The 21,827-nt window shown below is 47.0% G+C and overlaps 1 long non-coding RNA gene across 1 annotated transcript; it reads right to left on the reverse strand.

Annotated features, from left to right (window-relative positions):
- Positions 1 to 4,648: 4,648 nt before the first annotated feature.
- Positions 4,649 to 16,101, reverse strand: LOC138919484 (uncharacterized). The gene is made up of 2 exons (XR_011429692.1): positions 13,094 to 16,101; positions 4,649 to 8,340 (listed from the first exon to the last, which is right to left on the reverse strand). It is a non-coding gene; the product is annotated as an uncharacterized lncRNA (long non-coding RNA).
- Between the last annotated feature and the right edge of the window lie 5,726 nt (positions 16,102 to 21,827).

Below are 21,827 nucleotides of genomic sequence, written 5' to 3' on the forward strand. Positions count from 1 at the left end.
TTAAGAGCGTCCAGTACCTGGCAAGTGCTCCATAAAGAGCCAATATTACACTGTTGGTAGCAGAGTTATTAACGCTTCATTCATTGTGTTGGCAAACAGGTTTTGGATCCAGCTGTGTGCCAGGCACTGTCTCGACACTGAATTTAGAGAACGGATTAGCCTGAGAGCCGACCCAGGCTTCAAACAAGGGTTAAATTATATCCCACCTTTTTCATCTGTTAACGAATCCATGTCTTCTTACCCACCTCCTCGGGCCCCGGGCACATCACTCGTGCTCCTTCTTGCTCAGAGGTGGATAAGCCTGGCCTGGCCCCGGCCCTCGTGGAGGTCACAGTGTGGTCGGGGGAGAGACCCACATACAGGAAGTCACAGAAGCCTGTGGAAGAGATTGGGGAGTTGCTGTTTCACGAGTGCAGAGTATCAGTTTGGGAAGATGAAAAAGTTCTAGAGATGAATGGTGGAGGCGGCTGCACAGCAATGTGAATGTCCTTAATGCCACTGGGCTGTAGACTTAAGAATGATTAAAATGGCACATTTTAGGTTATGTATATTTAACCACAATAAAAGAGATTAAACACAAAAACAGCTGGAAGAGGCAGCGAGCCGTGCGGGGCACGGTGCCGGAACGTACTCTGTGACCCAGTAACTCCAGCTGCAGGTATACATGATCACCAGTTCTCACCCGAGGGACAACCATCCTGGGGCCCTTGTGGGCATTTGGCACCTTCTCTAATCAGGCAGAAGGGCAACCCAGCCCTGTCCTCAGTGCCCGTCAAAGACCAAGCCTTGGATGGGGATCTGTGGACAGACACTGGCAGCTGCCTGTGGCCAGGGCCAGCTATGTAAAGAGTGAGGCCCAGAGCAGACTGAAAATGAAAGGCCCTTTGTTCAAAAAGTATTAAGAGTGTCAGGACAGAGACAGCAGAGCACAAAACCAATTTCAGGCTCTTCTGAGTGCGGGCCCTGTGCAACTGTACCGGTCACACGACCATGAAGAGGACTTTGATGGGGACAGTTCTCAACCAAGTGCTGTGAAGACAGATGACAGAGGAGGGAAGGGAAGATTGAGAGAGATTATTTTTTGAAATTTTTATTGAAGTATAACATACAGAAAAGTGCACAAATCTTAAGAATACAGCTTGATGAATTTTCACAAAGGAATACATCCACGTAACCAGCACCCAGGTTAAGAAACAGAGTGTTACCAGCACCCCAGAAGCACCCCTTCATGCTTCTCACGGGAACCTCCATCCTGGCTTCCAACAGCGTCGGTTGTTTAGCCTGCTTGGGGGCTTCATAGGAATAGGAATCAGACTGCGTGTTTTCTCTTACGTCTGGCTTTTTTCACTCTATTTCATGTTTGTGAGGTTCAGCCGCACTGCTGTGTGTCACTGCAGTTGTAAATTCTCAGACTGACAAAGCCACATGTCAGAGACGATGTGGGGCGACCAGAACTTTCATATGCCGCCAGTGGGAGTAAAAAGTGGTACGACTACTTTGGAAATTTGAGTGGCGATATCTGCTAGAGCTGAATAGTCGCCCCGGCTGTGACCCAGCAATTCCACTCCTAGTACACACACAGCAGGAATGCATGCCCGTGCTCCCCACAGACAACACCTGGAAGAGTGCTCGTGTCAGCACTATTTGTCACAGCCAAAACCTCAAATGGTGGAACCTACTCAAATGCCCTAACAGTAAAATGAAGAAATAGTGGTATAGTCACAAAACAGAGAGAGAATTTTTTTTCCCAAGAATCTGTATGTTTATTTGTCTAGAAAGACTGTTTACCCTCTTGTGTGGCCTAGGTCTGCAACACAGGGACACAGAAGATAAACGTGGTCTTGAGAGAGAATGAAGGCATCAAATTAAGAGAGGAAGGTAGAAGAGAGCCCCCTGGTCTTGGGAGCCATGTCGGGGTAAGGGAGTGGGGAGCTCTGAGTGACACAGTAAAGGGAACAGTTCTCTCAAGGGACACTCAAACCTGCCTGAGTTTCGAACCCCGATTCCCAGAAATCTCATCCCATCCCAGCAAGAATATTTGCATGATGGACATGAAGCCTGTGCTTTCGGTGATTCCCAGCAGCAAGGAGCCAGCGCGTGAACACGCCCTCCCTCCCCGGGCCACGCTCTCTGCCTCCACTGTGCCCGTTCCAGGTCCAGCCCCCACCCTGGGTTTGGGCCTCCCACCCACCGAGCTTCCTGGAGCGATGTCTTCTCCCCTCTCCTCAGTGAGGGGTACCTGAAAGGCTGTGACCTCACCCTTTCCCAAGCCAGGTCAGGACCCAGGACCGGAGTCCCTTGGCCAAAAGATAGTCTCAGAATATTCTTTTGGTTGCTGTGCAAAGCGGCTGAATTTAGGTCTTGTGCCTAAATGGCTCAATGAATCTCAATTCCCATTCACGCTCCCCTGCCTCAGGGACTTTTCCTGTCCCCCCAGTGTCTCCCAAAATCTCCCCTCTCTCAGTCATTCCTGCATCACCACTACAAGTGGGCAATTCAGGTGACCATCAGGATGGCATGGCTTTGAATTGGACAGAGATGCTCTGCCACCCAGCTCCTCATCCCCATGGGCTTATTAGTAACAGTAATAACAGCAGCCGTTCAGGAAATGTTTACTTAACTTCAGACCCTGTACTAAGAGTTTTTACATACATTATTTATTTTTACCCCCATAATAATGTTTATAAAGTAGGTATTGCTATTTTACAGATCTTGAAAGTGAGGCTCAAAAAGGTAAAATAAAATGCTTAAGTGACACTGCTAGTAAACGGCAGGTTAAAACGTGTCGGTCAGTCTGCAAAGCACGTCATTAGCCACACAGTCCGCTGTTTTTCTGATCCCCGGTTTTCACAGATGTGGGACGGGAATGACACCGACCCTGCAGGATTGCTGGGAAACTTCAAGGAGGCGATTCCCATGAGCCCAGGCACTGGGACAGTGGCAGAGTTGGGTCTGGAGGAGCCCACAAGGAGATCTCACCCGAGGGACGGCAGCCCCCAGTGCCCTCACAGAACTGGCTCCAGGACTAACAGTGTGGCGTGAGTGAAGCCAGCTGGAAGAATTCCCTGCACTCCCTTTCCGGTGCCCTAAGGTGGACATTGGTCTGCCCACCTGCCTGTGGCTCTGGCCGGGCTCTCACCCTCTCAGTATCAGTAAAGGAAACACTTGGTCAACAATGGCTTAAGCTGGGGTTACTCACCTTGGCTATATTGACATTTGGACCAGGTAATTATTGGTTGTGTGAGCTGTCCTGTGTATTGTAGGATGTTTAACAGCATCTCTGGCCTCTACCCAATAGGTGCCAGTAGTACCCCCCTTTCAGTAGTAAAAACCAAAAATGTCTCCACACAGTCCAAGTGTCCCCTCAAGGCCAAAAGCCCCCCAGCTGAGAAGCACTGGCTAACGCAGTGGTGACGTGTAACGATCTCCGCCAACTAGGAGTCCCCGCAGGTAGGCAGTTCCAGGTTTGGTGCAGCAGCTCGATGATGCCAACAAGGACCAGCTTTGTCCTGAGACTCACCACCTCATGATCACAAGATGGCTGCCACAGATCCATTGTGCCACCATCACAATCCTATTCAAAGGCAGGCAAGAGGGGCAAAGGGATGGTGCCATTTGTGGCTTCATCTTTAATCTGATGAGTTTTCCCAGACACTTCTCAGCAGGTCTCTCCTATGTCTTATTGGCCAAAACAGGTTGTATGTCCACCCCCACTGCAAGGGAGGCTGGGAAAATGACTAGGTGGCCAGGGAGAAGGGGTTTGGAAATGACATGGCCTCTGAATAACATGTCTCTCTGACATGGCAGTGTGGGCACTCCTCACAGCTGTGGAAATTATTTTTCTATCTCCTTTCCTCACTAGACCTTTAGGTTAGGACAGAAACCTTGTCCTGTTTTCCTCTGTACCCTCAGGACTCAGCCCGGTGCTCAGCACTAGGAAGATGCTCAATCAATGCTTGCTGAATGAATGAATGAATGAACGAATGGATGGGTGAGTGAATCAATCAGTCAATGACTTGACCTTTCCTTTTCCTTGCTTATATCACCAAGCTCCTTGTATAGGCAATTATTTATTCATATGCAAACTAAACTTGGCTTAACGAGAAATAGCCTATAATGCAAATGATAATGCAAACATCTCCCAGTTCCTTCAACAAGCCATGATCTCTCAGCCATTGGACATGCTGTTCTCTTTACCCAGAACGTTCTTCCTGCCACCTCCAACCTCCCCTCACCTCTCTTCACGTGGCCACCTCCCTCTCACTCTCTAGGTCTCTGTTTAGCTGTTACTGCCTCAGAGAAGCTTAGCCTGACCTCCTCAGTGCGGCTCAGAGGCCTCTGCTAGACCCCCCCTGAGCCCCTCATGCAGCCCCATCCTAGCACTTGTCATCCTGGGTTGTGACTGTCTCCCTAGCAGGAGAGGAAACCCACAGGGAGCAGAACAGCACGGCCTTCACTGGCAGGTTCTCTTTAAACTTTTGTCGATGGAATCATTGATACCAGGGCTTGCAAAGCTACCTTGTAAAGGGACAGATGGTAAATATTTTCAGCTTTGTGGGACATGTGACCTCTGTTGCAGCTATTCAGCTCTGCCTTCAGAGAGAGAAAGCAGCCATGAGTAATTCGTAAACAAATGAACGTGGCCGTGTTCCGATAAAACTTTATTCGTGGGCACTGGAATTTGAATTTTATATAACTTTCACATGTCATGAACTACTATTCTTCAAAAAAATTTTTTCAACCGTCAAAAAATGTAAAAACCATTCTCAGAGGTTCTCAGGCCGTAGAAAAACGGGTGACAAGCCGTTGACCGCTGGCCTTGATTAACACTGAGAGTCACACGCTTTGGGTTTTCCAGATTGCTCTTGGGGACACAGTGGGATCGCTTACAGCAGTAATACAACAGCATTTCTTAATATCAAGCAGTAAATTAAACTTGGAAGTACCCTAAACAACTTAGCCATCAATCACATCCAAAATAGACTGTATTTTAGGAAACCAATGATGATTTAAGATTGTGAGTAGATTTAAACAAAACTGTCTGATGATTTCTAGATGCAATCCTGATGGAAAGTTTTTTTAACTAGGCATAGGCAAATATTTCTTTTTCATGATAAAAATTATTTATCTTAAATAATATCCAAAATATTATTTAGATTAATGAAAGCAACCACTGGAAGCCGCCCAAATGCCCTCCATGGATAAATGGATAAAGAAGATGTGGTATATACATGCAATGGAATACTACTCAGCCATAAAAAAAGACAAAATTATCCCACTTGCAATAATATGGATGGTCCTTGAGGGTATGATGTTAAGCAAAGGAAGCCAGACAGAGAAAGATAAATACTGCATGATTTCACTCATATGTGGAAGATAACAAATACATGGATAAAGAGAACACAGTAGTGGTTACCAGAAGGGAAAGGGGTTGGGGGATGGGCCTAAGGGGTAAAGGGGCACATATGTACGGTGACAGACAAAAATTAGACTACTGGTGGTGAGCACGATGAGGTCTATTCAGAAATTGATAAATAATAATGTACATCCAAAATTACACAATGTTATAAACCATTATGATCTCAGCAAAATTATAGAAAAAAAATTTCAGTTCTCTGCAGGTTAATTCACAGTTCGCCACACTTTGAATTAAAATTCTAAAGAATGTTTGACAGAATTAGAGTTTAGAAGCTGACAAAATTTCCCCGGCTATATTTCACCTGGAAAATTAACGGGTAAGATTACTGTAAAATTTTGGGGAAATATAAATAATTGGCATGAGGAAAGGACATTTTCTCTGCCAGATATTAAGCGTATTATAAAGCTAAAAAAGTAAAACAAGGCTGTATCAACAATAGTTAGTGGGCAAATTAATGGGGAAAAAATAGATAGCTCTGAAACCATTCCAAGTAAAATAGGAATTTCATGGACAAGAAATTCACCAACCAACAAGAAGAGGTGGATGATGCAACAAACGAGGTTTGAGAAATTGACAGGAAGGTCAAAAAGGATCCATTTAGATCTGCACTTTACACTGTACCCAAAAATTCTTTCCAGATGGATTAAAAGCATTACATGTAAAAATAATGCCATCTTAAAAAACTGAAAAAATAGAGAACTAAATTTGGGTGAAGGACTTTGTACAAACAACAATAATGAGAATAGTCATATAAGAAAAGAATGATTGACTGGACTAAGCCAAAATGATAAACTTCTGCGTATCAAAAACATCCTAAAGGATTAAAAGGCGAACAATCAAACTAAGAAAAATCATTTGCCACAAATAACATAGGCAAAGGATTACTCTTTTTATTTTATAAAGGATACAAAATAAATAAAAGTAAAAGTAAGTACAAATTTTAAAGTAACCCATAAACACAAGAAATGTTCAACTTCATCGTTAATGGACAACCACATCTCATGTACATCTCATGTAATGTAATCTGGCATATACATTACGACATAACATTAAGTAGAAAAGTCAGGACCTTAAAGTACATATGCAGAATAATCCAAATGACATTAAAACATACACATTTTTAAAAGTGGAAATATAATCACCTAAATATTTTAAATGAATTTCATTTGGAGTGGCATCATAGGTGATTTTTATTTATTTTACTTTTTTATTCTTTGCCAAATGTTCCAACTTTTCTATAGTAAATATGCATTGTTTAGAGCCAGCCCTGGGAGCCCTGTGGTTAAAGTTTGGCACTCTCACCGCTTTGGTGGCCAGGGTTAGCTTCCTGGTCACAGAACCACACCACCCGTCTGTCAGCTGCCATGCTGTGTTGGCGGCCCACATAGAAGAACTAGAACCACTTAGAACTGGGATATACAACCATGCACTGGGGCTTTGGGGAGGGGAAAAAAAAAAGAGGAAGATTGGCAACAGATGTTAGCTCAGGGTGAATCTTTCCCTACCAAAAGAAAAAAAAATAAAAATAAATATATATATATATATATATGTATGTACGTATTGTTTAAATACTCCATTTTTGAAAATTAGTTGAGTATTTCCCTTATTCACCAGGTGAATTATAGAAATGGCTAGCCTCTTTTTTGGCAAAGGGCGCTTGAGGGGAGGATTCCTGGAGTATCTCCCCCAGCGACAGCTCCCAGTTCGCTGTGCCCCGTGGAAAGCTTCCTTCCTGTCCACTCGAACATGCCCTGGGTCTCTCAGTTTCACAGAGAAACTCAAGCTGCCAGGCCTGCTCCATCATGACCTCTCTCCCAAAGAGAATGCCCAGCAGTGGCTCCAGCTCTCCGGACACAGAACAAACAGAAATCAAGCCATCTCACCTGGAGGGTTGGGGGAGGTCCCCACCAGCACAAGGCCTGGGAGTGACCACAAGCAGAGGGGAGGAGGTAGGCATCTAGAAGGCCCTTCCTCCTCAGGACCTGAGCACCTGCCCCAAAGTCCCCGTCTATTTCTCCCTCCATTGAATGGGCCCCATTATGCCCCCTTTCCAGCCAGGTCTGAGCCAGAAGGATGCAATTTAGGCTCCGGGAGCTGGGACCTCTATTACAGATATGAGGTTACACAAATTATTAGGCAAAGAAAGATTTGCAGCATACCATGACAAATTGCAGCAGCCTCAAGGGCAAAGAGAGCAGCGACTGTCCCTCTGGATCCCTAACTATAGAGGATTGAATAATGACCCCCCGAAGGATGTGTCTGAGTCCAACCCCCAGAACCTGTCAATGTGACCTTCTTCGGAAAAAGTCTTTGCAGCTGTAACTGAGTTAAGGACCTCAAGATGAGATCATCCTGGATTTAGAGTGGGCCCTAAATCCAACGACAGAAATCCTTAAAAGAGAAAGGCAGAGGGAGACTTGAGACTCACAGAGGCACACGGACGGAAGACGGCCATGTAAAGATGGAGGCAGAGACTGGAGCGATGCATCTGCAGACCAAGGAATGCAGAGGATCTGGGAGATGGGCACGGAGTGGACTCTCCCTCAGGCTTCCAGAGAGAATCAACCCTGCTGAAACCTTGATTTTGGACCTCTGGTCTCCTGGGAAAGAATAAATTTCTGTTGTTTCCACCCCTCAGGTTTGCGGTAATTTGTTACGGTAGCTACGGGAAACTCACACGCTGTCTTTCACACTCGGTCATTCTCCGGGTCCTGGTGCCCCGACCCAGCTGACCCTAATCCAGGCTCATGGCTCGGCTGCCCATTTCCTCTGAGTCAGGAACCCCCTGGAATAGTCCCCTTCCTGTGGAGGGAGCACTCAGGAGCACTCTTCTTTGATCCATCGGATTGTCCAGCAAAAGGGTGCAAGCCAGGCAGATGACAGGGCTGTCCTGTCACTTCCAAAGTGTTCCCTGCATGGCCCTAAAAAATAAGCAAATAAAATGAATAAAAGAGAACATAATTAATCTTGAAATAAAAAACTGAAAACCAGTATCGAGGAAACTGAAGTCAGGCTGGGGTTGATCCCCACAGCCTGACTCAGCTTTTTCTGCCCTTAGTCCCTTTCATGCTTCGTCAGCCTCAAGCTTCCCTGTAAGTCCAGGGGAAGACCGGGTTTCCGCCTGCAGACACTGCCCACAAGGTGACATTGGAGGGCCGGGCTCTTCAGACCGACCAGAAATTCCCCGGGGAATATGATCAGCTGGCACAAGGCCCGAGCTGGAAGGAGGTATGTTTCAGGGAAAAGGCAGGCCTTCGCAGGAGTGAGTGACTGTCCTCTGAGAAGATAAGTAAGATCGCTCCACAGGCGCTGTCCAGGCGGACTCTGAAGGGCTTATCTTATCCAAACAAGAGCCTATTGACGGGCAGGCAAGTCTGCTAGCCAACTTTGCTGGCAGCAGAGCTGGTACCCTGCAACAATGATGTCTGTGTGTAACTTAAGACACCAGAGACCTCACAACACCCCACACCGTGGAGATAGCCACTGTTTTGAATAAGCTCTTCTGGGATCCTTCTTATAGAAAAGAACATTGCATCATTTTTTTTCTTTTCCACAGATGGGCGCATTCAATACACACTGTTCCACAGCTCGCTCTTTTTCCTTCTTTTGGGTTTACGTTCCTGTGGTGGTGGTTCCACTATAAACACGGTCTTCAGGGAGTTTTTGGCCAAAGAGTAGGCAAGACTCCCTTCTCCCTTGCAAGCCTCAAAAAGTTTCTTTTCTTTTCTTTTTTTTCGGGGGGGGGGGGGGGGACGATTAGCCCTGAGCTAACATCTGCCGCCAATCCTCCTCTTTTTGCTGAGGAAGACTGGCCCTGATCTACCTTCTGTGCCCATCTTCCTCTACTTTATATGTGAGACTCCTGCCACGGCATGGCTTGCCAAGTGGTGCGTAGGTCTGCACCAGGGATCCAAACCGGTGAACCCTAGGCTGCCGAAGCAGAGTGTGTGAACTTAACTACTGCACCACAGGGCCGGCCCCTACTAGTTTCTTTTTTTGACTTAGTGAGTGAGAGGGTTTAGAACTCCAAGAGACAGTCAATAAGCAAGAGAGGTGCTCAGTAATGTTCCTGTATTTCCCCACAAAGTGACATTAAGAAAGTTGCATTTTACTGGCTTTGCAGCCTCCTGCTGATGACCTTTCTCCTTGGGAGCTTCCAAAGTTGGAGTAGAACTGGCAGCCCCCGCTCCCACCTCAACTTAGGCAGGAGTGGGGGTGGGGGGGGCAAGGAGATAGACCCAAATCAGCTTGTCCACGGCTAGGTCACTGCCTTCCTCCCCGAGGTAACCCTCTCAAACCCAATATGGTTGACAATTAGGACATCCAAGTTCAACTTTTCCTTTCTCACTCGGGGCACTGAGAGGCAAGTAAAATTCTCATGATTTAATGGAAGACACGAAGATGAGAGAATATTCCATGCTTTCAGTCTAATTCCATGATATAATTTTATAAACTACCTTATAGAACAAAGCAGACCTTGCCGTGCCATGCTCTCTGAGTCACGGTTTACCAGTTCCAAGTGTGCACAGACAAGGGTAGCATCACCATCCGGCAAATGGCCAAGAGCCCCCAGCCCTTTACCCGCAGGAGTGCCCACGTGTCCACTCCACGTCAGTACCTTCAGAACTACTTTTCAGTACTGATGTTAGCTGCACAGTATTCCCTTGGATTTCTTTATCCAAACCCCATTGCTGGTCATTTGGAATTTTCCCAAGTTTTTATTTTGATAACCCAGTGCTTCAGAGAATACCTCTATAAATATATTTTTGTGTGTCCGTGAGAACATTCCTGAAAGGTGCGTTCTCAGCAGTAGAATGGCTGGGTCACAAGGGAGACACATTTACATTTTTTGGTAGGCCCTGCCAAATCCCCTTCAAAACTTTCCACCTCCTTCCACCTCCAGTGGTGGTCTCTGAGTGTGGCAGCTTCTTCCCGCTCACACCACCGTGGACACTACTGAGCCTGTGCGTTGCTGGATCAGATGAGCCACTCTCGTTTTAATTTGCCTTCATTTAATAGTGAAGTGATGCATCTTCTCGAACGCTTCTTGGCCTCCGAGTTTCTTCGTGAGCAGCTGGTTGTTTGTTGAAAAAACACTCAACTTATCAAGTTATATTGTTTCCTCCAGGAAGTGCTCATTATGCTCAAGAGAATACTTGGGAGCTCCAGCTTCCTATAACGCAGAGGAGTTTCTCACATCCTGCAGAGAAAGCGATTATTCATTTTAGCATCACCCGGATGCAAAGCGCTTGGATTCAGATTTGAGGGCTCCTCCAAGAAAACCACTGCGCCAGGTTTCCAGGGCTTGTGTTCACAGACGGGGCTCGGAGGAAATTTATAGACTCCATAGATGGGAAAAAAGTTATTTCACTCTGCAAATATAAATTTTATACAGACACACACAAAAAGGATCATCCATTGTTTACCTCGAGTAAGTACTGAGCCAAATCAAATGTTAAAATCTTGATAGAAGCAGGCTGGTCCTGAGGGATTGACCCCATTCACGTCCATCCCAACCAGAGGATTCCTTCTTACACCTCACAGGCTGAAAAACTGAGAAGCACACTTCCCAGGCTCCTTTGCGACTAGAGCCTCAGATTTGAATTTGGATCTGACAATTAGATGCCCTGGCCCAAGATTTGGGAAGAGTACGTGAGATGGGGGCATCTGGTTCTGTGGATCCAGTTTCCACTGGGACAAGCAAGGTCAAGAGAGGCTATGTATGTTTCAGCAGTGTTTAAGCATGCGGGCACCCCTTTAGGGGCCAAGGGTGGCCCCCTGCTGTCGGGATCACAGTGGTGCTGGTATTCCCAAACATTTCTGGAGGTCCCACCTGAGACCCACTCCTCCAATCCTTCCAACAACTTTGTCAGCCCTGATTCTTTTCCTGTTAAAATTAGCTGGCTAAGTTTCTGTTTATTCCAACCGGACCCTGCCTGGTACAGCTCACAAATACTTATCTTGGCTGAGCCATTCGAGACAGGAGGAAGAAAAGCCCAGACAAAGGGCAGCGCAGTCGTGAATCACACTCATTACGATTTTCCTAATAGCACATTAGTCAGATACCTCGTCCCTGTAGAAAATTTGAAAAGTACAAAAATGGCACAAAGAATGGAATAAAGATCCTCTGTTACTCCACAAGAATCAAATGTTGACGAGAAGAAAATATTCAGCCCCACTGAGATGTTGGTCCTACTCGGCCAGCGGCTGCCGTTCATTTGAATGCAGAATTCCCGGCTCTGCCGAGGGAGCCTGGGCTGATCTTGTGCTCACACTGAATTTCTGACGTGAGACTGCACAGCATCCCCAGCCCCTTCCCAAGAGGCAGGGAGGAGAGTCGTGGGACAGAATGTGATAATAATAACTTTCCTGTTTTGTCTCCTAGTTCTAACCCACAGACCTGGCGACACCGGTGGGAGGCTGAGTAACTGTATTCTTTCTCCAGTCACCCTCCCAGGACCCACACTAACCATCTCCCCCATGCCTAGAGAGGGTCCTCCATGTCCCTCTGACCCAAACTAGAACCTAAAACCTATTTGTCTATTTCTTAAGCTGGGCGTCCTCTTCCCACCTTTCACCCAAGGCGAGGGTTTCCTCCCAGAGACCTCTTTCCTCTGTGTCCAAGAGAAAACAATAATAAAAATAGGTATCATTTATTGAATACGCTGGGCTACCAAGCAGTTAGTTCTCATAAGAACACTAAAAGTAGGGATTATTTTCGTTTTCTAGATGAGAGGCTCAGAGTCAATTTCCCAACATTCCACAGCTCAGAAGAGGTGGAAGCGGGATTCAAACCCACAACCGTCAGGATCAAAGGCTGGATTTTACCCCTTACGCTGCGTCCCAGTCTTCCCAGCCTAGCAAAGAACCCCCGACCTGCTGCCCTCTTTGGGGAAGCTGCCACTCCACTCAGAGGCTCTGTTGGCTCATAAACTACTTTTATCTTTATTTACACCTTTACTGAGATCTAATTCACATGCCATAAAGTTCACTCTTTTAAAGTGTACAATTCAATGGGTTTTAGTATATTCACAGAGTTGTGCATCACCACTACCTAATTCCAGAACATTTTCGTCACTCTGAAAAGAAATCCCATACCCATGAGTGGTCACTCCCCATTCTCTTCTCCCTCCAGCCCCTGGCGACCATAACCTACTATCTGTTTCTAAGAATTTTCCTATTCTGGGAATTTCATATAAATGGAATCATAAATATGTGGGCTTTGTGTTTGGCTTCTTTCACTTAGCATAATGTTTTCAAGGTTCAATCCATGTTATAGCATGTATCAAAACTTTATTCCTTCTTATGGCCATATAATATTCCATTGTATGGATATATCACATTTTGTTTATCCATTCATCAGTTGATGGACAATTGGGTTGTTTTACCTTTGGCTATTATGAATAACGCTGCTATGAATATTTGTGTACAAATTTTTGTGTGGACATACATTTTCAACTTTCTTGGGTATATACTTAGGGACGGGATTGCTGGGTTATATGGTAAATCTATTTTAGCTTTTTGAGAAATTGCTCAACTGTTTTCCACAGCAGCTGCACCATTTTACATTCATGCCAGCAACATATGAGGGTTCCAACTTCTCCACAGCCTCTTCAGCACTTGCTATTGTCTATCTTTTTTATTAAAGCCATCCTAGTAGGTGTGAAGTAGTACCTCATTGTGGTTTGATCTGCATTCCTGGGGCTGGCCCGGGTGGCACAGCAGTTAAGTTCGTGCATTCCAATTCAGCAGCCCAGGGTTCGCCCGTTCAGATCCCAGGTGTGGACATGGCACTGCTCGGCAAACCATGCTGTGGTAGGCATCTCACACATAAAGTAGAGAAAGATGGAAACAGCTGTTAGCTCAGGGCCAGTCTTCCTCAGCAAAAAGAGGAGGATTGGCAGCAGATGTTAGCTCAGGGCTAAACTTCCTCAAACAAACAAACAAAAAAAGAGTGTGCTCTGCATTCCCCTAATGACTAATGATGTTGAACATCTTTTTACGTGCTTATTGGCCATTTGTATATCTTTTTTGGAGAAATGTCTATTCAAGTCCTTTGCCCATTTTTTAATTGGATTATTTATCTTTTATTGTTGGATTGTAAGAGTTCTTTATATAAGCTGGATACAAATCCCTTGCCAGATACATGGTTTGGAGACATTTTCTCCAATTCTATAGGTTGTGTTTTCAGTTTCCTGATGGTGTCCTTTGAAGCATTTTAATTTTGGTGAAGTCCGGTTTCTCTATTTTTGCTTCTATTGCTTATGCTTTGACTGTTCATGTTTAAGAAACTATTGCCTAACCCAAGGTCATGAAGATTTATTCTTGTGTTTTCTTCTAAGAGTTTTATAGGTTAGTCCTGCATTTATATCTTTGATACATTTTGAGTTAATTGTGTATACAGTGTGAGGTAAGGATATAATTTCATTCTTTTGAATGCGGATACCCAGTTGCCAACACCGTTTGTTGAAGAAACTATCCTTTCCCCATTGAACAGTCTTGGCACCCTTGTTGAAAATCAAATGCCATAAGTATTTGGGTTTATATCAAGACTCTAAACTCTCTTTCATTGATCTATACATCTATCCTTATGCCAGTAACGCACTGTTTTGATTACTGTACCTTTGTAGTAAGTTTTGAAAGTGGGAATTGTGGGTTTTCCAACTTTACTTTTTTTTCAGTATTGTTTTGGGTATTCAAGGGTGCTTGCAATTCCATATGAGTTTTAGGATCTCTTTGTCCATTTCTGCAAAAAAAAAAAAAAGTGGTTGGAATTTTTGTAGGGATTGCACTGGTTCTGAGATCAGTTTGGATGGGTAAGTCTTCTGGCGCACTAACAGGGGCGTCTGCCCATTTATTTAGGTCTTTCATTCTCTCATCAATGCTTTGTAGTTTTCAGAGTATATGTCTTGCACTTTAAGTTTATTTCTAAGTATTTTATTCTTTTTGATGTTATTGTAAATAGAATTGTTTTTAAATTTCATTTTCAAATTGTTCCTTTTCAGTGTATAGAAATACATTTGACTTTTGTAGATTGATCTTATATCCTGCAACCTTGCTGGACTCATTTATTAGTTCTAATAGATTTTTGTTGATTCCCAAGGATTTATTTATATATATATATTATCATATCATCTGTGAACAAAGATAATTTTACTTCTTCTTTTCCAATATGGATGCCTTTTATTTTTTTTCTCGCCCAGTTGCCCTGGGTAGAACCTCCTGATATCAGGGGAAGGCAGCTAGTCTTTCACTATGAAGTATGATGGTAGCAGTGGGGTTTTCATAGACGGCCTTTGTCAGGTTGAGGAAATTCTCTTCCAGTCTTAGTTTGTTGAGTATTTTTATCATGAAAGCATTTGGATTTTGCCAAATACTTTTTCTGTGTCTATTGAGATGACCATGTGGGTCTTGTCTTTCATTAAATTCGTAGAGTATATTACATTGAGGCTCACAAACTCTTGATCTATGGGTTTGAGAGAAAACTAGAACCATATTCAAGCACTAGGCCTCTAATCCTTAGCGGGAGGAGATTGTACACAAAGGGACTATGATTATTACTGAGAATATTTAATCCACCCCACTAAACCTCCTGAGCCCCCCTGAGGGATTCCCTCTGAATCACCCCAGACAAAAGACATCCCTCTCTGCTTGAAAACCGCAAGTGACGGGGAACTCACCTCCTGGGATAGAGAGAAATGGCCGGCTTGGGGGCTAACTTGAGGAGTGCCAAACAATCTTTTGACTAAAAATTGTACTTTTTCCTCAAAATACAGTCAGAGCTTTGTTAATTGCTTAAGACAGAAACCCCAATTCATACCAACTTAAGTAAATTTGTTGGAAAGTTATTGGGGTTATCAAAGAATTGAAGGAAGATCCACAGGGATGGGGACAGCTCAGGGATCCTGAGGATTGGAAGTGGAGACCAGACCCTGCGGGACCTCACCTCACCTTTCTCCTTCTCTAATGTTCCCTTGTAGCAGAGGACACGGCACTACCAGCCTGGGGATAACTTCCCTGCCAGCTCAAGTTAGAGAAATCCCAGGGAAAGACTCTGATTGGGCTGTCCTGAGTCACGTGCCATCTCTGGACCAGTCTCTGGAATCAGGGGAATGAGCTTCTCTCAATGGCCCAGCCTGGGTTACAAGGCCCTCCCCACTGCCAGGAGCAGGAGACTGCGATGGAGTAAGAAGGGAGCCACTCCCGGAGGCAAAACCAATTATTACCAGGAGGATGGCAAGAGGGTGCTGCGCTGGTATCTGCATTCCCTCACTGCCAGCCTCTCCGGGGGTTAGGCCGGGTCCTGTGAAGATTCATGTTTCACGCATAGAGGTGTTACTGCAGGAAATTCAAGGGACTCCTTCACCTCCATTAAACATCCTCAGAGGTTAACTTATCAAAGTACTGAGCCGTAACCCAGAGGAGCCTTCAAGGGCTGGAGCCCAGGACGGGACATCATTCGTTTTCTAGGGTTGCCGTAACAAAGGACCACACACTGAGGGGCTTAAACAGCAGAAATTTACTTTCGCGCAGTTCTGGAGGCTGGAAGTCCCAGACGCCAGCAGGGGCGAGCTTCTCCCGGGGCCTCTCGCCTTGGCTGGCAGGCGGCTGCTTCTCGCTGTGTCCTTACCAGGGTCTTTCCTCTGTGTGTGTACGCATCCCTGGGGTCTCTCTGTGTCCTGATCTCCTCTTTTTATAAAACACCGGTCAGATTGGCCCACTCTGATGGCCTTGTTTTAACTTATTTACCTCTTTAAGGCCCTGTGTCCAAATACAGTCACATTCTGAGGCACTGGGGGTTAGGGTTTCAACACAGGAATCTGGGGGGACACAGTTCAGCCCATAAGGGGAAATTAGGAGAAGATAGATGGCAGGTGATGGATTATAGGCTTACCTCCTTTTTGGAGGCAGAAAGAGAAACATGCATTTGAGTTCACAGGTAAAGAGCCCGATATGTCAGGGCGACCAAGATACTATTTGCAGCTGGAGGGGGTGCTGAACATGTGTTGAATAGATTTCCTTGCCCAGCCACTTATTTTACAGAAGAGGAAACTGGAGTCCAGAGATGTTGCGCAAGGTCACAGGCTGACAGGCCAAACAGCACGTAGGTCAGAGTGGATGGGGCAGAGGGCTAGCCGTCCGCCAGAGTCCCTTCCATTCTGTGGGGACAGGCTGCCCAGGCTGCAACTCCACTCCTCAGCCCCTCTGCATCTATGTGCGCCCGTGCATAGCACTCAGGGTCACGACAGGTGACAGGGGGTACACTCATGCCGGACGATTGTGGAGAGTTTAATAACGAGACCATTTACAAGGGTAGGTGTTGGATGTAAGGAATGCACCCATGGCGATGCCGTTTCCTGGGGTCAGCAACACGAGGCGTTATCACCACCTCAAGCCTAAAAGGGCGAGTGGAGGGAGCGGTGACACAACTTGGAGGGAGTGACTGTGTGGAGGGGGCAGTGACAGAAACTGTGGCCCTTAGTAGAGGAACACAGCCAACCTCTGGGACCTGGCAAGGAGGGACTGGGGGAATACATACCTTAGCCACACTCTCCTCCAATCTCTTGCCAGTGGCTTCCCTGACAAACCCAACTAGAAGAAGAGGACAAGGAAGCCTGTTGGTGCAATCCATCCAGGTCAGCCTCGTGGCCACAGAGCAGGATGAAGAAGCGTGGAGAGTGGTGTGAACGAGGGTGGAAAGTCATTCAGAAGGAACAAGGGACATATATGGGATGCCTCATACCTGAGTCTGGCAATGGAATCTGGGCAGAAATCATGGATGCCTTCCCGCTTGGTGTGGCTCGTAAACACCCTCCGCATCCTCTACGCCCTCTCTTTCCCACCTGCGGGCTAGAAGTCCACTCCCTCCAGGAAACTCCATGAAGAGACAGCAGCTCCTGCATCAGCCTGGGTCCCCAAACGTCTTCCTGGAGAGGATCCCCTCCCCGTGCCACCAACCAAACTTTGCGCGACGGAGAAACAAAGGTCTGCCATGCGAAGCCACTGAGAGCTCAGTGTATACGCTACAGCTGTGACTAATGCCGTAGTTTCCTTAACTAATACAGTGGAAGCAGAATCATCGGGACTGGCTTCCTTAGAAGAGGAGCTGGATTTTGATCTGGGCACGTCTACCTCACTGTAAACTCGGATGAATGAAGTGGTATTATCAGAAAGGCACTTCATCTTGCTCAAAATAAAGATGTGGTTGAGCCAAGTTTTCGTTTCTGTCATTTCTTTGAGGACCTTCTGCGGTTAGCTCTAGTGCAGACCTCCGGCACTGTCAAAGGCCCTTTTCTCCTTTTGTGGCCCATCAAGACCCAAGTTGGTGAATTATCCACTATTCAGCCAGGAGAACATAACATTCTTTATTGCAAATCCCTTTAGAGTTGGCAGAGGGCTAGAGTTGGCATGGTCTGTTCCACAGCTTGGAAGGAGCTCTAGATGAAAGCCAGGACCCCAGACCCTTGGGGTCCCCTTGACAACTCAGATCTTCAGTTCTCCCATCCCTAAAACTGGCTCATATCATGATGCTTGTGAGGGCTGGTAGGGAGAAAAGTGCCTTTGTCTGGCGCTTCAGAATCTCTCTGGAAAGCCACACGCCATGTCCAGCCACCGGCAGTCATCTGCTCCCTGAGAATCAGACGTGCAGCCCCGTCCCACGCCACAAGTTGAGAGCCTGTGCACGTCACGGGCTGGCGTGTGTGGACATATGACCAAGGGGAAATCCTTTCCTGCCCAATTGCTGGGATTTCAAGAGCCGTATTTAGAACTCCGGGGCTTTCCAGCCAGAGCACTTTCAACAATACACAGAGGTTCCTTGAGCTGGGATGTTTAGATGGGCCTGACCTGGAGCGCTGAGGGCTGTTCAGGAGACTTTACGATCTCATTGGTCTTAGCTTGTGGCTCGCCCACGGGCAAAGGAGGAGGATAGAGAGGGACGGAGGGCTCTGGGCCAAGGTGGTCTTCTCCTCCCAGCCTTCCTGTTTACATTATTCATACCCATTAAGATGGCATCTGACTGCACATGACAGACACTATCAACAGAGTCTATCTCGGGTGCGACTTTCATGGTGGGAACCACAGGCCAAACAGAAGGAGGACAGACGGACGACAGGCGGACAATCAATGGAGGCAAAGATGACCTGCTCCTCCTTTCACGTGCTTTTCACACCTCTGCAGCTCACTTTAAAGTCGTCCCTTCCCTTGGCTCTGTTTCATTTTCCTTCATGGCGCTTATCACTGCTGGACATCATGTGCTGTATTTGTTGCTTACCTATCTGTCTTGGCTACGCTGTACTCCCCAGTGTCTAGAACAGTGCCTGGCATACAGTAGGCACTCAATAAATATTTGTTAAACAAATGAATACATTATTTCATTTGAAGTTTCTCAACAACTTAATGTGGCAAACAGGGCAGAGGATGCTGTTATTCAATTTACAGATGTGGAAACAGGCCCAGAAGACAGGCTCTGCTAAAGCCACTGGGAACTGCAGGAGCTTCAGTCCTTTTGGTTCCTAATCAGGGGCTGGTGGGGGGGGGGGGGGCGGTGTGTAGAGAGGCTATTGACACACCCTGGCCTGTGTCCCAGACCTGTGAAAGGTCTCTTCCAGGCCTCTGCTCAGAAATTTGATAAACCAGTCAGGGATAAGGTGATAAGAAAAAGAGATAGTAAGTTCTTCCCAAGAAAAAGGTTGGGAACATAGGAATTTCAGAAACCGGTGGCCTGCAGGTTGGGAGAGGAAGGGTGACATTATCACTAGGCAGGTGGCTTTTTGGTACCCTCAACTCTACTGCCTTTCCTACTGCTTACTCTGCCCCCAGAGGTGGTGAGCTCTCCATCCCTGGAGGTGTCCAAGTAGTGGCTGGGTGTCTACTTACGGAGTGTGCCTGAGTTGGAGAGCTGTACTGACATCCTAGCGGGAGAAGGCAGGCGTGCTGCGTCGCAGAACAGGCCCTGTCGGCCGCCGCCCGTCCCCAACACCAACACGAAGGGGCTTTTGCGCCACCTGGTGGACACGGCTTTAAACTGCAGGCCTCTCCGTGGAGAGAAGCGCTCAGCCGCGCGTCCCCGGAATCCTGGGCAGTGAAGCCAGAATAGAGGCTGTAACCGTTTCACAGGACGCGCCTCAGTTTGCGAGAGCTCAGCCAGGCCCCTGCGCTGGGCCGGCCACCCGCAGGCTTCAGAGAGGCCACTGTTACAGGGAGGATTTATGACGGGCCGAGGGGTTGCCGAGGCCTGTCGCTGGGATGGAAGGGGCCGCATCCCTCCCAAACTTTACTCCAGATTCCTGAGCTGACAAACTGGGAAGCCGCCCGGGGAAGGGCAGGAGGAGGCGCCTTTGTCCATTCTGCTCCTCTTTGTATTCGCCAGTGACCTTGCATTGTCTTTGCCCAGGGGTAAAATTTCCCGATTCTGCTCAGTTCTTCAGTGAGCCCCCGTGAAACCACCAAAGCACAAAAACAAAAACTACCACCTCACCAAAACAAAACCTCTGTAAGGTTTTGCCCCGTGGACATCAGATTCTGAAAGATTTTGTCTACCAAAGTGCATATTTTCATTACATTTGTTATACTAGCATTTATGTTTATCTTATTGTGTCATTTATTATTCGTTCAGAGGTCTTTGTAACACCCAGTAGAAGCCAGGATGAGCTTGATCCATTAGCATTACCGCACTTTAAATGCCAAACTAAAGATCATTTCATTTGAGCAAAAACTGAAGCCATTTGAGGGCTCAGCACACCAGCACAGCCCGCCTGAGCTTCCTTCTAAAACACTGAGATGGGCTCCGGTGCCCAGTCCAGACTTCTGCTCCCAGCTCAGCTGCCCCTGAGGGGCCGTGCTGCCTGCCCTCTGCTGAGCCCCCGTCCCAGGCCAGCTGCTCCTCTCATCATTTCTCCTTCCGGTTTCACTGTATTTCTGAGCAAAGGGCATCGTTTCAATCAACAGTCCATCTCAAGCCCAGACCTGGGCGTCAGAGACCAGCCAGGCTCCTGTGAAGTGAGTGAAGCCCCCTGCGCAGAGCCTGAGACCACGCTGCTCCGTAAAGTCTGTTGGGTGAACAACGGAAGGTGCCCCGTGGACCGGCTTCAGATAGTGTTCTTCTCCTCACAGCATCAGTTGCCCCCAGAAGTGGGTCGTGCGCAGAGGATGCTGTTAGGAGTTTCCTCCTGCTGTTCTGCCGGTCAGACAGTCCCTCCCTCTCCCAAAAGGCTCCCTCCTCACCCTCGTGAGGGTCTGGGCCCCTTGCCTGTCTTAGTGAGCCTGGCCGTCCCAAGCACCAACCTCAGGGACCCCTTTGTCCTCCCTTGGGCACTGGCCTCTGCAGTCAGCCACACTCCTGGCTCCCCTGGAGCCCGCACTGTCCCTGACCCCTCGAGAGCAGAAGGCCCACAGCCCGCTGTGCCTCCAGACTGCACCCCTGCAAAAGGGAAGGGGGGAAACAGCAGAAGCCAATATGATCCTCCTTAGGGACACTCCCTCTGGTGACTCCCAAGCAGAATCCACCAGTGCTAGTTTGTCCCCAGCTGACCCAGGGGGCATGCTGTCACTGCACCTCTCCCTGGGGACTTCGACAATGTCTGCCCATCAGCTGCTTCTGCTTCCCCTACAGATGTGTGGACTTCTCAAGGGCAGGGCCCTGCACTCCTTTGTGTGCCGCTCCCCATCTGAGCAGTTAACCTACAAGGATCCTTGGAATTTAAAAAATTAAGATCATACCTAAAATATTTTTGAAATATGCAGATTCTGGTTTCAGAGCAACCCACTTTAAACTCCCCCACCCAAATCTTGGGGCTGTCCCAGTGGCAGCTCAGTTCACAGGTCCCACATGAGTGGCCAAGCCAGCATGGAGGAGGGGACCTGACACCAGCCTTCAACAAGGCAGAGCCAGCACCATCTTGGCTTTTACCACCAGATGCCTGATAGCTGGGAGTATGGAGACCTCGCTCTATAAAAGTATATGTTTTCTGTGTGTCCCTATAAAACAGTTGAGAGAACACTTGAGGAGAAAATGTGAATTAACATCATAGGGAGGGACCAGAGGAAGAAGCCAAGAAAAGTTGTCACCACTGGGACCCTGCAAGAGAAAGAGGATGGATCACAGCATCAGCCCAGGCTTCCTGCAGTAAGAGCCCGAATGTGGCAGGGCCACCAGGATTAAAGAAGATGCTATGCGTTGTGCACCTTAAACTTACACAATGTTATATGTCAATCGTGTGTCAATAAAGCCAGGGGAAAGGGCTAGATCTGGAGCATTCTTGTGAAGGAAAAAGATTTTCTTGGCAAGAATCCATCTAATGGAGAAGATGAGAGCCCGTGCTCCTGGCTTAATGTTGTAAATGACTTGACTGGATGGAAACAGTGACTTGGATCATTTGTTCATTAATGAATTTCTTAATAGACTCAA

This window comes from Equus caballus, chromosome 20 (genome assembly GCF_041296265.1).
Source record: "Equus caballus isolate H_3958 breed thoroughbred chromosome 20, TB-T2T, whole genome shotgun sequence".
Lineage (NCBI taxonomy): Eukaryota > Metazoa > Chordata > Mammalia > Perissodactyla > Equidae > Equus > Equus caballus.